Consider the following 17,088-nt stretch of genomic DNA (forward strand, 5'->3'; position numbering starts at 1 on the left):
ACACACACACAGCAACCAAACACACCCACTAACACACACACACAGACACACACACACACAGCCATGCAACCAAACACACACACACACTAACACACACAGCAAACAAACACACACACACACACACACTAACACACACAGCAAACAAACACACACACACACACAAACACATACACAGCCACGCAACCAAACACACACACACACACTAACACACACACACACACAGCAACCTAAAACACACACACAGCAACCTAAAACACACACACAGCAAACAAACACACACACACACACAAACACATACACAGCCATGCAACCAAACACACACACACACACTAACACACACACACACACAGCAACCTAAAACACACACACAGCAACCAAACACACACACAAACACATACACAGTCACACAACAAAACACACACACTCACTGACACACACGCACACAGCAACCAAACACATACACAGTAACACAACCAAACACACACATACTAACATACACACAGTAACACAACCAAACACACACATACTAACATACATACAGTAACACAACCAAACACACACATACTAACATACACACAGTAACACAACCAAACACACACATACTAACATACACACAGTAACACAACCAAACACACACATACTAACATACACACAGTCACACAACCAAACACACACATACTAACATACACACAGTAACACAACCAAACACACACATACTAACATACACACAGTAACACAACCAAACACACACATACTAACATACACACAGTCACACAACCAAACACACACATACTAACATACACACAGTAACACAACCAAACACACACATACTAACATACACACAGTAACACAACCAAACACACACATACTAACATACACACAGCACAACCAAACACACACATACTAACATACACACAGTCACACAACCAAACACACACATACTAACATACACACAGTAACACAACCAAACACACACATACTAACATACACACAGTAACACAACCAAACACACACATACTAACATACACACAGTAACACAACCAAACACACACATACTAACATACACACAGTAACACAACCAAACACACACATACTAACATACACACAGTCACACAACCAAACACACACATACTAACATACACACAGTAACACAACCAAACACACACATACTAACATACACACAGTAACACAACCAAACACACACACACACACAAACACATACACAGCAACGCAACCAAACACACACACACAAACACATACAAAGCAACACAACCAAACACACACACACTAACCCAGCAACCAAACACATACACAGCAACACAACCAAACACATACGCACACTGACCCAGCAACCAAACACACACACAGCAACACAACCAAACACATACGCACACTAACCCAGCAACCAAACACACAGCAACACAACCAAACACATACGCACACTAACCCAGCAACCAAACACACACACAGCAACACAACCAAACACATACGCACACTAACCCAGCAACCAAACACACACACAGCAACACAACCAAACACACACACACACACAGCAACGCAACCAAACACACACACACACACAGCAACACAACCAAACACACACACACACACACAAACACACACACAGCAACACAACCAAACACACACACACACACTAACACACACAGCCATACAACCCACACATAGCAACGCAAACAAACACACACACAGCAACGCAACACACACACAGCAACGTAACCAAACACCTACACACACTAACACACACACACACAGCAACGCAACCAAACACACACACACACAGGAACACAACAAACACACACACACACAGGAACACAACAAACACACACACACACACACAGGAACACAACAAACACACAAACACACAGGAACACAACAAACACACACACACACAGGAACACAACAAACACACAAACACACAGGAACACACAAACACACAGGAACACAACAAACACACAAACACACAGGAACACAACAAACACACAAACACACAGGAACACAACAAACACACAAACACACAGGAACACAACAAACACACAAACACACAGGAACACAACAAACACACAAACACACAGGAACACAACAAACACACAAACACACAGGAACACAACAAACACACAAACACACAGGAACACAACAAACACACAAACACACAGGAACACAACAAACACACAAACACACAGGAACACAACAAACACACAAACACACAGGAACACAACAAACACACAAACACACAGGAACACAACAAACACACAAACACACAGGAACACAACAAACACACAAACACACAGGAACACAACAAACACACAAACACACAGGAACACAACAAACACACAAACACACAGGAACACAACAAACACACAAACACATAGGAACACAACAAACACACAAACACACAGGAACACAACAAACACACAAACACACAGGAACACAACAAACACACAAACACACAGGAACACAACAAACACACAAACACACAGGAACACAACAAACACACAAACACACAGGAACACAACAAACACACAAACACACAGGAACACAACAAACACACAAACACACAGGAACACAACAAACACACACACACACAGGAACACAACAAACACACAAACACACAGGAACCACACCACACACACACACACACACACACAGGAACACAACCAAACACACACACACACAGGAACACAACAAACACACAAACACACAGGAACACAACAAACACACACACACACACACAGGAACACAACAAACACACAAACACACAGGAACACAACAAACACACAAACACACAGGAACACAACAAACACACACACACACACAGGAACACAACAAACACACAAACACACAGGAACACAACAAACACACAAACACACAGGAACACAACAAACACACAAACACACAGGAACACAACAAACACACACACACACAGGAACACAACAAACACACAAACACACAGGAACACAACAAACACACAAACACACAGGAACACAACAAACACACAAACACACAGGAACACAACAAACACACACACACACAGGAACACAACAAACACACAAACACACAGGAACACAACAAACACACAAACACACAGGAACACAACAAACACACACACACACAGGAACACAACAAACACACAAACACACAGGAACACAACAAACACACAAACACACAGGAACACAACAAACACACACACACACAGGAACACAACAAACACACAAACACACAGGAACACAACAAACACACAAACACACAGGAACACAACAAACACACAAACACACAGGAACACAACAAACACACAAACACACAGGAACACAACAAACACACAAACACACAGGAACACAACAAACACACAAACACACAGGAACACAACAAACACACACACACACAGGAACACAACAAACACACAAACACACAGGAACACAACAAACACACAAACACACAGGAACACAACAAACACACAAACACACAGGAACACAACAAACACACACACACACAGGAACACAACAAACACACAAACACACAGGAACACAACAAACACACAAACACACAGGAACACAACAAACACACACACACACAGCAACTCAACCAAACACACACACACACTAACACACACACATTGGAATGCAGGAATGTGTGTGTGTGTGTGTGTGTGTGTGTGTGTGTGTGTGTGTGTGTGTGTGTGTGTGTGTGTGTGTGTGCGTGTGCTGTGTGTGTGTTTGGTTGCATGGCTGTGTGTGTGTGTGTGTGTGTGTGTGTGTGTGTGTGTGTCTGTGTGTGTACTGTAAATAGCAGTGACCCTTCTTCCTATAAGCCTCTATAATAGAGGCGTGTGAAAGAGGAACAGGTGTTTTTGATTCGCCATCGACTACTGCTGCTCAACTCATAGACACACAAAGCAAAGCAACCAAACACATACACACACTAACACACACACAAAGCAACCTAACACACACACACAATAACACACACACACACTAACACACACACACACACAGCAACCTAACACACTAACACACACACAAAGCAACCTAACACACACACACACACACACACACACACACACACACACACACACACACACACACACACACACACACACACACACACACACTAACACACACACACAGCAACCTAACACACTAACACACACACACAGCAACCTAACACACTAACACACACACAAAGCAACCTAACACACACACACACACACACACACACACACACACACACACACACACACACACACACACACACACACACACACACACACACACACACACAGCAACCAACACACACACACACACACACACACACACACACACACACACACACACACAGCAACCAAACACACACACAAACACATACACAGCCACAAAACAAAACACACACACACTCACTTGCACACAAACACACACACACACACACACACTCACTTACACACACACACACACTTACACACACACACACACACACACACACACACACACACACACACAGAGACACACACACACACACAGCCATGCAACCAAACACACACACACTAACACACAGACACACACAGCAACCTAAAACACACACACAGCAACCAAACACACACACACACAAACACATACACAGTCACACAACAAAACACACACACTCACTTACACACACGCACACAGCAACCAAACACATACACACACACAAACACATACACAGTAACACTAACACACACACACACAGCAACACTAACACACACACAGCAACACTAACACACACATAGCTCATAACATAGCTATTCACACAAGCTCTTACTGGAAGACAGATTAGACACCAACTTTACTGCCCACTGGGCACAGACGTCAATTCAACATCTATTCCACGTTGGGTCAACGTCCTTTCATTGAAATGACTTGGAAACAACGTTGATTCAACCAGTGTGTGACCAGTGGGTACACTTTTTCGTTCACACAGTTTCCCTCCCTTTTTGCTGCTTCGCTCCATCATCTATCATGACCCTAACGACTGCTGGCGGTCAACAGTCTTACAGCTCCTGCTGTGTTGTTGTGTCTGTGTGAATGGTGTGAACCGCTCTGAGGAAACAGAAGGTGCCAGAGATGTCATGGGGGAGGGCCCTGACGGACAGCTTCATCACCCCAGGGTAGGAGTGCTGATAATGGGCCACGTTCATTAGGAATGTCCCTGGCTTCAGTGAGGCCTCCACTATCTCTCCTGCCCACAGTGGTACAGGCATCCTGTGTACACAATGGCTGCCCTGGGCAGATAGGTGAGGGTGCTACTGAAGCAACACACTAGACTGATGGGGCAATAAAATACTCAACGGATACACAAAGTGAAAAGGAGTAAAGGTTATTTGTGCGTGCGCGTGCGAGGCTAACCAGACTGCAGCAGTCCTGTATACTTGAGCCAAACTGAGGCTAATCTTTAGTCTTTTGGAGTCTTTTGGAGTCTGAGTGCAGCCTGGCCAGGTCTACAGCCTGCTAGACTGTACACTGAATCACAGCCTCATAGCCTTCGAGAGCAGAACACTACACTGAGGAATAGAACACTGCTGAGATGAATAGAATACAACAGAACCGAATAGTATTGTTGAGTCAGGTCCAGTTGAATGATATAGTGCAAAAGGAAATTGTAGAGAAGAAAACCGGATAGAAAATAATTGAGTTTGTCTGTTTCGTCTTGGCCTGCTATTTCTTCCTCAGAATGTGTGTGTGTGCTGCCTGGCAGAGAGACTGTATACCATGTGATTTCTCACACACACAGAGCTAATAGCCTTGGCTCCTCTCAGTGTAGGAGTTACCAGAAACCTCGTCCACGGCAGCGTCACTTTGGCCAACAACAGGCCACAGGCCAACAGCCCAACAAACACACCACTACAGCTACGGTGACAACTCTAAATGGGTCATATTTGCATAATCTCGGATACCTAGAAGCAAAATGATCGCAAAAGTGTGTCATTTCCTGCCAACGAGAAGCTGTCCACGAGAGATTACGTTTGCACAGCAAATTCAACTACGTGTCAAAGCATGCAGAAACATTGTGTACCGCACAATTGCTACCCAACTGGATTCTAAGATTATGGGTTTGTAAGGTGTTAATTATTATTTATCTTAAAAAAATATATATATATATATATATATACGGCTCAAAAAAATAAAGGGAACACTTAAACAACACATCCTAGATCTGAATGAAAGAAATAATCTTATTAAATACTTTTTTTCTTTACATAGTTGAATGTGCTGACAACAAAATCACACAAAAATAATCAATGGAAATCCAATTTATCAACCCATGGAGGTCTGGATTTGGAGTAACACTCAAAATTAAAGTGGAAAACCACACTACAGGCTGATCCAACTTTGATGTAATGTCCTTAAAACAAGTCAAAATGAGGCTCAGTAGTGTGTGTGGCCTCCACGTGCCTGTATGACCTCCCTACAACGCCTGGGCATGCTCCTGATGAGGTGGCGGATGGTCTCATGAGGGATCTCCTCCCAGACCTGGACTAAAGCATCCGCCAACTCCTGGACAGTCTGTGGTGCAGCGTGACGTTGGTGGATGGAGCGAGACATGATGTCCCAGATGTGCTCAATTGGATTCAGGTCTGTGAACGGGCGGGCCAGTCCATAGCATCAATGCCTTCCTCTTGCAGGAACTGCTGACACACTCCAGCCACATGAGGTCTAGCATTGTCTTGCATTAGGAGGAACCCAGGGCCAACCGCACCAGCATATGGTCTCACAAGGGGTCTGAGGATCTCATCTCGGTACCTAATGGCAGTCAGGCTACCTCTGGCGAGCACATGGAGGGCTGTGCGGCCCCCCAAAGAAATGCCACCCCACACCATGACTGACCCACCGCCAAACCGGTCATGCTGGAGGATGTTGCAGGCAGCAGAACGTTCTCCACGGCGTCTCCAGACTCTGTCACGTCTGTCACGTGCTCAGTGTGAACCTGCGTTCATCTGTGAAGAGCACAGGGCGCCAGTGGCGAATTTGCCAATCTTGGTGTTCTCTGGCAAATGCCAAACTTCCTGCACGGTGTTGGGCTGTAAGCACAACCCCCACCTGTGGATGTCGGGCCCTCATACCACCCTCATGGAGTCTGTTTCTGACCGTTTGAGCAGACACATGCACATTTGTGGCCTGCTGGAGGTCATTTTGCAGGGCTCTGGCAGTGCTTCTCCTGCTCCTCCTTGCACAAAGGCGGAGGTAGCGGTCCTGCTGCTGGGTTGTTGCCCTCCTACGGCCTCCTCCACATCTCCTGATGTACTGGCCTGTCTCCTGGTAGCGCCTCCATGCTCTGGACACTACGCTGACAGACACAGCAAACCTTCTTGCCACAGCTCGCATTGATGTGCCATCCTGGATGAGCTGCACTACCTGAGCCACTTGTGTGGGTTGTAGACTCCGTCTCATGCTACCACTAGAGTGAAAGCACCGCCAGCATTCAAAAGTGACCAAAACATCAGCTAGGAAGCATAGGAACTGAGAAGTGGTCTGTGGTCCCCACCTGCAGAACCACTCCGTTATTGGGGGTGTCTTGCTAATTGCCTATAATTTCCACCTGTTGTCTATTCCATTTGCACAACAGCATGTGAAATGTATTGTCAATCAGTGTTGCTTCCTAAGTGGACAGTTTGATTTCACAGAAGTGTGATTGACTTGGAGTTACATTGTGTTGTTTAAGTGTTCCCTTTATTTTTTTGAGCAGTGTATATATATATATATATATATATATCTTATAGTGAAGTGATGTTCTGTGAGGATGCAGTTCCACTGTTGGCCTACAGGTGTCAGTGCAGGCCCAAGCCACGGTGGTGAGGAGAGTCAGAGAGGGAGAAAGGAAGTCAGAGAGCTGAATCCCTCAGCTTTATCCTCTACATCTGATCTGTCTACACACACATCTCCTCCACACATATCTGTCTAGCGCCTCATTCCCCCAGAAGGGTCCATTGTCCACTGGGGATGGCAGGAGCCAATGAGTAAGGCTGAGTTACAGTGTGGGTCTGTAATTAGATGTGGGGGGTGTCATGGATGAGTTGCCTCATCAATCGTGTGTGTGTGAGTGCGTGCATGTGTACGTGCATGTGTACGTGCCTGTGTACGTGCCTGTGTACGTGCATGTATTAATGTGTGTTTTGAATGTGAATGGTTAGTTTCTCACAGTCCCAGTCATGTTGATGTCAAAACCAGATGGTCTGACTACTGATGGTACCGGTAACCCAGAACCATCTGCCTGAGGAAGTCCATAATAACTATGTAACATACTCACAATTCTATTACTGTTTCTCTGAGACTGAGATGCTGACTCAGACAGACAGACAGACAGACAGACAGGCAGGCAGACAGACAGACAGACAGACAGACAGACAGACAGACAGACAGACAGACAGACAGACAGACAGACAGACAGACAGACAGACAGACAGACAGACAGACAGACAGACAGACAGACAGACAGACAGACAGACAGACAGACAGACAGACAGACAGACAGACAGACAGACAGACAGACAGACAGACCTCAGCCTGCTGTAAGACAGTGGTCTCCAACCCTGGTAACTCTGCATGGCTTAATCCTGTTAGATTATTGTTGGGCAAGGTGGAGCCATCATCACCCATATTTCTCACACATACCTGTGTTTTTCAGAGACTAGGAACCCTTCCGTTGCTTTGGTTTGTACTGAGAGCAGACCATGGCTGTCTATGTAAGAGGGTTTTGGAACCCAGTCAGCCAGGGGTAGAGGTGTTTTGCATAAGGGAGGCTGTTGACCCAGTACTGCAATGCTGAAAAGAGGAAGACATTTTCACTGCAACTGAAAACTGGGAGGAGAGGAGAGGAGAGGAGAGGAGAGAGAGGAGAGGAGAGGAGAGGAGAGGAGAGGAGAGGAGAGGAGAGGAGAGGAGAGGAGAGGAGAGGAGAGAGAGAGGAGAGGAGAGGAGAGAGGAAACCGAGAGAGACCAGTGTGTGTCCCGCTGCGGCTAGCCACTGCCACCGCATGCCATTTACCTGAGGCATTGCGGCCTCACAAGCCCATCTGACCACCACACCACAGCACAGATCATAGATCAGATTTACAGTCACACCACACTCTGCTGAACCCAGATTCAACTTGCTGATGTTCCACTATGGTTCACGTTTAAAAGTGACAGACTGTCATTGTTTATTGTCAATCATAGTAAGCGCTGGTCTGTGGTTATACCTAAGCCATGCTGTGGCCAGAGTAACAGTATCAGCAATGATGGGTCTAGCTCACAGAGTAATTGACGTGACCACAAATACCCTACTGTACTGTGATACATGTATAGGTGTTTCTAATAACTATGGAAATGAAGAAACTGTCTGTGGAGGCAAGGACAAAGAAGCTTCTCTGTCAGAGAGGAGTATTCAAATAAGTATGTCCCTATCGCTCTTGTTTCTCTATCTCTATTTCTCTCTCTCCACCTCTCTCCCCCCTGCATCTCTCACTCCTCCCTCTCTCTCTCTCTCTTTCTCCTCCCTCTCCCTCTCTCTCTCTCTCTCTCTCTTTCTCCTCTCCCTCGCTCTCTCTCTCTCTTTCTCCTCCCTCTCTCTCCCCCTCTCCTCTCTCTCTCTCTCTCTCTCTCTCTCTCTTTCTCCTCCTCTCTCCCTCTCTCTTTCTCCTCCCTCTCTCTCCCCCTCTCCCTCGCTCTCTCTCTCTCTTTTCTCCTCCCTCTCTCCCCCTCTCCCTCTCTCTCGCTCTCGCTCTCTCTCTTTCTCCTCCCTCTCTCAATTCAATTCAATTTGCTTTATTGGCATGACGTAACAATGTACATATTGCCAAAGCTTATTTTGGATATTTACAATATAATTTTTTTTTTAAATAAAATAAAATAAAAAATGAGAATCAAAATTGTCAACGGGACAACAGTAACAACAATAACCAAGGGTCAGAATAACCATACATTCAACAATAACAATAGCCATACAGTAGAAGACATGTGCAGGTTGATTGGTCTGTCAGACACTGTCCCTCAACTTATGGCAGGCAGCAATGTAGTGAGCTGCCAATCCACAGCTCTCTGCGTCCTCCCCCAACAGGACGGTAGCTTATCCTCATCAGAGAGGTCTTTGAAACCTTGAATAAGGGTTTCAAATTTGGGGAAATTACACTCTCTAATTGTTTTTATATTTTTGACATTTTGTCAGGAAATGCAGCTCTGTCAGGTTTTGCTGTTGTGCAGTGCACACAGCCTTTCCTCTACACGGAGCCAGGTTTTCCTGGGTCTACCCTTCTCAATGGCAAGGCTGTGCTCACTGAGCCTGTACTTTGTCAAGGTTTTTCTAAGGTTTTGATCAGTAACCATGGTCAAATATTTAGACATGGTGTACTGTCGATTTAGGGCCAGATAGCACTGCATTTTGCTTTGTGTTTGTGCTTGTGTTTGTAGTTTTGTTTTGACTGTGTTGTAATTTGGTTTATTCTGATTGATTGGATGTTCTGGTCCTGAGGCTTCAGTGTGTTAGTAGAACAGGTTTGTGAACCAATGGACAGGTGCAAGGAAAGCGTCTTATGCCATTTATGCCATTGACGTCTACACACACACACACACACACAAACACACAAACACACACACACACACACACACACACACACACACACACACACACACACACACACACACACACACACACCTACACAAACACAGTTCAACACAACACGTGTCCACTTAAAGCGAAGATGGTTTGTCACCATAGTTACTGGATAATGACTGCACTATAATCCTATAGTCCCTTAAGACCAGTCCGACCATCACTGTACCCTCAACAGGAGTGTTAGAGTCGTCTGTTTTTATGGGAGGGAAGATGGGATGGTTATAGTGATCGTTATCTGACCTGCCAGTCGTTAGTTCAGTGTGTGTGTGTGTGTGTGTGTGTGTGTGTGGTGTGTGTGTGTGTGTGTGTGTGTGTGTGTGTGTGTTTACAGTAAGTCAGTATAATGGCACCTCTGTGAGCCTATCATCATTAACTATCGTCAGGTTGCCGTTATGTTGTCACAACGTTGTGAATGTCATTAGGACATATCGTTACGTCGTAATAGTCGTGCCACCGGAGAGTTGTCAGCGACGTTAGCCCCCGTTAGATGAACTGTAGAGAGGACGGTAAGGTGTGTCACGGTAATAAAGCTCCTCCCTCTGTCGTATACCTAGCACCATTTTGGTTCCTAGGGGTGTAGTATATCAGTCTCCGTTAGGAGGAAGCATTTTGTTACGTGACTCCCCAATGTACCATCAGTTCTCCTTTAGGAAAGGTCCATTATCTTTAGGAAACATAATGAGGCCTCACTCACACCATAAACACCCAGCATACAGACTCTATCCCTCCTGTTGTTCCACTCTTCCACTGTCACACTGACAAATACAGTACACCCACATAAACACAACCAATACAGTACCCCCACATCAACACAACCAATACAGTACACCCACATAAACACAACCATACAGTACACCCACATAAACACAACCAATACAGTACACCCACATAAACACAACCAATACAGTACACCCACATAAACACAACCAATACAGTACACCCACATCAACACAACCAATACAGTACCCCCACATCAACACAACCAATACAGTACCCCCACATCAACACAACCAATACAGTACACCCACATAAACACAACCCATACAGTACCCCCACATCAACACAACCAATACAGTACACCCACATCAACACAACCAATACAGTACACCCACATAAACACAACCAATACAGTACCCCCACATCAACACAACCAATACAGTACACCCACATCAACACAACCAATACAGTACCCCCCACATCAACACAACCAATACAGTACACCCACATAAACACAACCAATACAGTACCCCCACATCAACACAACCAATACAGTACCCCCACATCAACACAACCAATACAGTACACCCACATAAACACAACCCATACAGTACCCCCCACATCAACACAACCAATACAGTACACCCACATAAACACAACCAAATACAGTACACCCACATAAACACAACCAATACAGTACACCCACATCAACACAACCAATACAGTACCCCCACATCAACACAACCAATACAGTACCCCCACATCAACACAACCAATACAGTACACCCACATAAACACAACCCATACAGTACCCCCACATCAACACAACCAATACAGTACACCCACATAAACACAACCAATACAGTACACCCACATCAACACAACCAATACAGTACCCCCACATCAACACAACCAATACAGTACCCCCACATCAACACAACCAATACAGTACACCCACATCAACACAACCAATACAGTACACCCACATAAACACAACCAATACAGTACACCCACATAAACACAACCAATACAGTACACCCACATAAACACAACCAATACAGTACCCCCACATCAACACAACCAATACAGTACACCCACATCAACACAACCAATACAGTACACCCACATAAACACAACTAATACAGTACCCCCACATCACACACCAATACAGTACACCCACATCAACACAACCAATACAGTACACCCACATAAACACAACCAATACAGTACACCCACATAAACACAACCAATACAGTACCCCCACATCAACACAACCAATACAGTACCCCCACATCAACACAACCAATACAGTACACCCACATAAACACAACCAATACAGTACACCCACATCAACACAACCAATACAGTACACCCACATAAACACAACCAATACAGGACACCCACATAAACACAACTAATACAGTACACCCACATAAACACAACCAATACAGTACCCCCACATCAACACAACCAATACAGTACACCCACATCAACACAACCAATACAGTACACCCACATCACACAACCAATACAGTACCCCCACATAAACACAACCAATACAGTATTTTTCACATTTTATTTAACTTGGAAAGTCAGTTAAGAACAACTTCTTACTTACAATGACGGCCTACTGGGGAACAGTGGGTTAACTGCCTTGTTCAGGGAAAGAATGACAGATTTTTACCTTGTCAGCTAGAGGGATTTGGTCTAGCAACCTTTCGGTGACTGGCCCAACGCTCTAACCACTAGGCTACCTGCCCCAAATACAGTACACCCACATAAACACAACCAATACAATACACCCACATAAACACAACCAATACAGTACACCCACATAAACACAACCAATACAATACACCCACATAAACACAACCAATACAGTACACCCACATCAACACAACCAATACAGTACACCCACATCAACACAACCAATACAGTACCCCCACATAAACACAACCAATACAATACACCCACATAAACACAACCAATACAGTACACCCACATAACACAACCAATACAGTACACCCACATAAACACAACCAATACAGTACACCCACATAAACACAACCAATACAGTACACCCACATAAACACAACCAATACAGTACACCCACATAAACACAACCAATACAGTACCCCCACATCAACACAACCAATACAGTACACCCACATCAACACAACCAATACAGTACACCCACATAAACACAACCAATACAGTACACCCACATCAACACAACCAATACAGTACACCCACATAAACACAACCAATACAGTACCCCCACATCAACACAACCAATACAGTACACCCACATCAACACAACCAATACAGTACACCCACATCAACACAACCAATACAGTACACCCACATAAACACAACCAATACAGTACCCCCACATAAACACAACCAATACAGTACACCCACATAAACACAACCAATACAGTACACCCACATAAACACAACCAATACAGTACACCCACATAAACACAACCAATACAGTACACCCACATAAACACAACCAATACAGTACACCCACATAAACACAACCAATACAGTACACCCACATCAACACAACCAATACAGTACACCCACATCAACACAACCAATACAGTACACCCACATAAACACAACCAATACAGTACACCCACATAAACACAACCAATACAGTACACCCACATAAACACAACAACATAACACAGCTACATAGAGCTGTATTGTAGACATCCATATACACCAGAAAGTACCCAGATAGAAACACAAACTATTTTATTTCTATGTCCACCTCCACCCCCACTCTCCAGTCTCCCCTCCCCTCATCAACCCCCTCTCTCCCAATCCACTGGGGACCAATTATCTCATTTGCCATGCTCAGTCAACTCCCCCGTCCAATTGCCCCCCCCTCCTCTTTTACTGACAGAAAGAGGGGGAGAGGGGAAATGAGAGAGAGTGAGAGAGAGGGGGGTGTGGAGAAAGATATGGAGGGAGAGAGAGAGAGGGGGGATAGAGAGGGGAGAGATGGGAAGAGAGAGAGAGAGGGAGAGAGAGAGAGAGAGAGAGCGAGAGAGGGGGGAGAGATGGGGGAGTGGGGGAGAGAGAGAGGGGGGAGAGAGAGAGGGGAGAGAGAGAGGGGGGAGAGAGAGAGGGGAGAGAAAGAGGGGGGAGAGAGAGAGGGGAGAGAAAGAGGGGGGAGAGAGAGAGAAAGAAAGAACAAACAAACAGATTCTGCTGACAGTCATCATCTCATTAGCCTGCAAGACCCCACAGAGCTGAGCTTTCAGTGCGTGCTTGCGTGCGCGTTTACTTACAGTGTCAAGTATTCTTCAGAATCGGTCTGCACAACAATCCAGCCCATGACTATGAACAATAAAATGCATTATGGTCTAGCAATCCCCCAAGGGTCAATTTGGATGCCATTTTGTTCTTTAGATTTCACAATACAATACAATATGTATAAAAGGAATGCTAAAATGTAGCCTACAATGTGCTATCTGTGTCCTCTATAGCAATGGGAAAACAGTACAGTGGCAGTGAGACGTGACGCTGTGCTTTTCCTCACCTCTCCTTTGTCACCGTGGAGACAGGCAGGCAGGCTGAGCACAGTGTGAGCTCCTGAGCTCCCACAAGCCACGGCTATCTTAACCTCTGACCCCAGCCACTTACAGAGCATGTTCAGTGGTTTAGGACATTAGCAGGGATCACAGTTCAAACCCCCGGGAGTGGACGGCTCTGGGTGCTAGTTGCCCAGAGCTGTCCAAGGTCAGCTTGCCGTCCTGATCAAGGATCAGCTTGCCGTCCTAAAATGGGAACCGTAGCCATTATGAAGGAATGCAAAACTGACCCCACGTCAGCGTCTAGGGGAGGTCACCCTATTGGGAGTTGAGAGGGGGAACAAACCAGAGATCTGACAACATGTTAAATATCAGGGTCTCCCACATCGAGGATGGAATTGTATCTATCAATCAACACTTCTGTTTGGCTGGGTCACTAATGTCTTGTTAGCAAGCAAATACATAGACAATCCCTTAACACTGTAGGTAAAGCATGTGGGATTAATAATGCCACAAGAAATAGTTTGATGAATGACTCTCACTGCTTTAACTACTGATATGGGACCTTATGATGGGAAATAAATATTTGAGTTACAGTTTCAGTCCAGTTCCATTATGATGAAACACACGCAAATGCTGATGATGAAACATGAATTCTCAGTACACGTGTGTGTAATTAGTGGAGTTGTCACTAAGACGAATGTGTTTTCCTCTCCTCTGTCTGAGTGTATTAGTGTCAACTAGGGCCTCGTCCCAACACAGTCTGAATGCTTCCTTTCTCCTCTCATCAAGCCTCCAATGACTGACAGACACAGGCACATAGGGGGATGGACTTACTACATATGTTTGTAAGATGAGAGGGCCAGGTGTGGGTGACTCAGGGTGTGTGTGTGTGTGTGTGTGTGTGTGTGTGTGTGTGTGTGTGTGTGTGTGTGTGTGTGTGTGTGTGTGTGTGTGTGTGTGTGTGTGTGTGTGTGTGTGTGTGTGTGTGTGTGTGTGTGTGTGTGTGTGTGTGTGTTTCCAGTGTCTAGGAGGCGGTCTCTTACTGGAAGATTCTCCCTCCTGCCTGCTGAGTAATGAAAAGTCTGAGACTAAATGCTTCACATCACTCTGTGAGAGACACACACACACACACACACACACACACACACAACACTGAGACAAAGCGCTTCACATCTCAATGCGAGCAACACACACACACACACTTTTAACCAGTCGCCCCCTCATCCTAACGTTAGCATAACCGTCGGGGAACAAAAGGCCTTCTCTGTGCTCCCTGAATGGCAGGCCTGTTAAACGATGCCTCATCCTCTGTCATGTGTTTGCCTGAGCGACAGGATGGCTAAACGATGGCTCATCCATGACTTCATCATGACAGGATGCTGAAATGGAAACCAGTACTGAACAGCTGTTGGTGTTTGTCTAGGAGTGTTTGTCAGAGAGAGAGAGAGAAGGGAGATCTTTAGAAGTGTTCAGTAGCGTTAGTTAATTGTTGTGGCCAAGGCTTACTGTATGAACTCCTGTATTGACTATATAATAATAATACAAATAATAATGATCATTTGGAGGGTGCTAATATTTGTCCTATTTCACACAAGTGTCTACAGCCTGGTCTCATAGACTATACGTAACATAGCAAATGTACATCCGGGACACTCAGTAGACAGTAGTATGATATGTTACGTTTGGTATGGTTATGTAAGACAGATGGCAAAAAGGAAAGTAGGGTGGTTGGTTGGGGTGGATGGGTCACCGTCTAACAGGAAAGTCTAGCAACCCAAAGGTTGTGAGTTTAAATCTCATCATGGACAACTTTAGCATATTAGCAACTTTTCAACTACTTATAAATGTTTAACTACTTTGCAACTACTTAGCATGTTATCTAACCCTTCACCTAACCCTAACCCTTTTAGCTAACCCTTCCCCTGACCCTAACCCTTTAACCTAACTCCTTAACTTAACCCAGGCAGCATCACATCCGGCCGTGATTGGTAGTCCCATAGGGCGGCACACAATTGGCCCAGCGTCGTCCGGGTTTGGCCGGGGTAGGCCGTCATTGTAAATAAGAATTTATTCTTAACTAACTTGCCTAGTTAAATAAAGGTTCGATTTAACTTTTTTTTTTAACCCTAACCCCTATCCCAACTCTCCCTGAGACAGCCTTGGGGTCGTGACCAGGGTCAGCCAAAAT

Source organism: Salmo salar, chromosome 16 (genome assembly GCF_965601325.2).
Source record: "Salmo salar chromosome 16, fSalSal1, whole genome shotgun sequence".
NCBI classification, from domain to species: Eukaryota; Metazoa; Chordata; class Actinopteri; order Salmoniformes; family Salmonidae; genus Salmo; species Salmo salar.